Raw genomic sequence first — 2,628 nt, forward strand, 5'->3', positions numbered from 1 at the left:
TAAATTTTTGTGAAATAGGGCCAGAGCGATTTCTGGATCCCCTGTTATGAATTTGGAAATTAACCATAAATTTTACAAAGATAATTAGAAGTCATGCTTTATATGTACAGATTCCTTATTGAGTCTAGTTTTATTAGAGACAAACAGCATAGTCATTGAAGCTCTGTACAGGGGATAGATCTGATTCGTAATACATAGAGGTCAGAGTAGTTGAACCTTGAAACAGGGGAGATTTAACTAATAAACTGTACTAATTGGCCCAACCAAAAATTCTAGAAAACAGTTAGTAGATAGATATATGAGTCTAGTTTCAGGAAAAATTTACGGAATTGGATTTTGAGTTTCGTAACTCGAGATATGATTTTTAAAGCGATGTGATGCGTTAGCCGACTTTTGTCCGGAAATTTTAAAATGAATTGTATAAATTTGTTTAAGTAATGAATTAAGTCCGTTAACACCTCGTGTTCGACTCCGGCAATGGTCTCGGGTACGGGGCGTTACACAAAATGGATTTCTAAAATGTTCTGGTTTTGTTTAAACTTCTGCTGTAATAAGTGTTTTGGCAAACGAAATGTTAAAATAATGTTTTCTGCAATAAACATGAGGGAATTTGAGTTTTACCTTAGTGATTAGTTAATGGAAGCAACATGTTCTCAAAACGCATTCCTTGTGAGATCTCCAGATTCGGCCATATCATCTAGGCCGCGTTTGGGGTGTTACACCCATAGTAATTCTCATAATTGCAAATACATTTCTACTCTCATTTTGCCATAGCATTTCCAAGTATTCATTAATTACACATATTGCATACATCACTATTCCTTTAGTTGCCACTGCATACTTACCATTGCTTTACCATAGCATTAAGTGTTTTTTATTATAATAACTTGACAACTTTTGTGCCTCAATCTGTGCCTTGTGGGAACGATACTCATTCATCACTTTATTACTTGATTCGATGTGTATACTTGTACAATTCACATATGATTTCACACGCGACAAGTTTTTGGCGCAGTTGTCGGGGATCGGCAACTTGGTGAATTTTTTTTTTGTTATTTTACTTAGTTTATTTAACTTAGTTATATTCAATTTCTAAAGGTTTTCCATTGGTGCATGAGAAAAAGGCATTTCTGCTAACAAAGAATATTCTTTTGACCTAGAGATCGAAATAACTTTACGAAGAAGGCAGAAAGAACTGTAAAAAATGGTTAGGAATGGGAATGACCCTGATCTCAATGATAATTTGATTGGTCAAGATGCTAATCCTCCTGTATGTAGGGTGATCCCAGGTATGAATGATAATTTGAATGGTCAGGGCACTAACCCTCATGTCCGTAAGGTGATAGATAACCAAGATAAACCAATCCGAGAGCATGTTTTGCCAATTTTGATTGATCTGAATCTAGGGATAGTCAAACCACAAATACAAGCTCAGCAATTTGAGCTGAAACCAGTAATGTTTCAGATGTTGCAAATGATAGGATAGTTTAGTGGATTGCCTACTGAAGATCCATGACTACACTTAAAGATTTTCTTGGAAGCCTGTGACTCATTCAGGCAACAGGGTGTTCCTGAAGACGCCTTGTGACTTAAAATATTTCCATATTCATTAAGAGATCGTGCCAAAGCATGGTTGAGCATTTTGTCGTTAGGGATAGTAGCATCGTGAAATGATCTTTTCCAAGATTTTTGCTACGGTATAATCCAAAAACTATGAATGTCAAGCTGAGAAATGGCATCACGTCTTTTCTGCAATTAGAGGATGAAACACTATATGAAGCTTGGGAAATATTTAAAGACTTAATTTGAAAATTTCTACTCTATGGATTTCAAAACTAGACTCAAATGGGATAGACAGGAAAGTTGTTGGTACCAGAGAACTTGATGCAATCACTTCCTTGAAAGCCCATGTATCATCTTTAACTAATATGATCAAGACGATAAAGTTATCAACTATAGTTTAGGAGATGAAAGCAGTTGGGCTAGCATGTGTTTATTGTGGTGAAGATCATGTGTTCAATAAATGCCCATCAAATAAAAAATCTACATACTACATGGGTAACTTTAATCGAAATAATAACACCTATTCCAACATTTATAATTCAAGGTGCAAGCAACAACCAAATTTTAGTTAGAATAATCATGGTGAGGAGACTTTTAACAATGCTACAAGATAGAATGCCAATAGTACACTGCCTGGTTATAATCATTATATGCTGAGGCAAAATGTACAACAAGGTCAGGACTCGACATCATCATCATCATCTATAGAAGCTTTGTTGAAAGAATATATGGCCAAGAATGATGTCATAATTTAGAGTCAAGCTGCTTCCCTTTGAGCTCTTGAGAATAGTGTAGGGAAAATAGTAAATACTTTAAATTTGAGGCTATAATGTACATTGCCAAGCGATACCGAGAATTCAAGATCACACTCTTAGAAGCGGAACTCAGCTTGACATGGCTCAAGATGCCATTATAGGAGAGGATAAATTGAATAATAACCATGTAAAGACCCCAAAGTCATCTGAAAAACAAATTGAACTGAAAAAGGTTGACAACAGAAATGTCATGGAAAAACAATACCAGCAACCTGAAGGACAACCACCTTTTCCTTTTCCTCAGCGATTT

General features: G+C 35.5%; 1 non-coding gene across 1 annotated transcript; it reads right to left on the bottom strand.

The window, feature by feature from the left end:
• Positions 1 to 1,722: 1,722 nt before the first annotated feature.
• Positions 1,723 to 1,829, bottom strand: LOC128281519 (small nucleolar RNA R71). Its single transcript, XR_008271739.1, has one exon. It is a non-coding gene; the product is annotated as a small nucleolar RNA R71 (small nucleolar RNA).
• Positions 1,830 to 2,628: the final 799 nt, after the last annotated feature.

Source organism: Gossypium arboreum, chromosome 1, assembly GCF_025698485.1.
Source record: "Gossypium arboreum isolate Shixiya-1 chromosome 1, ASM2569848v2, whole genome shotgun sequence".
NCBI lineage: Eukaryota > Viridiplantae > Streptophyta > Magnoliopsida > Malvales > Malvaceae > Gossypium > Gossypium arboreum.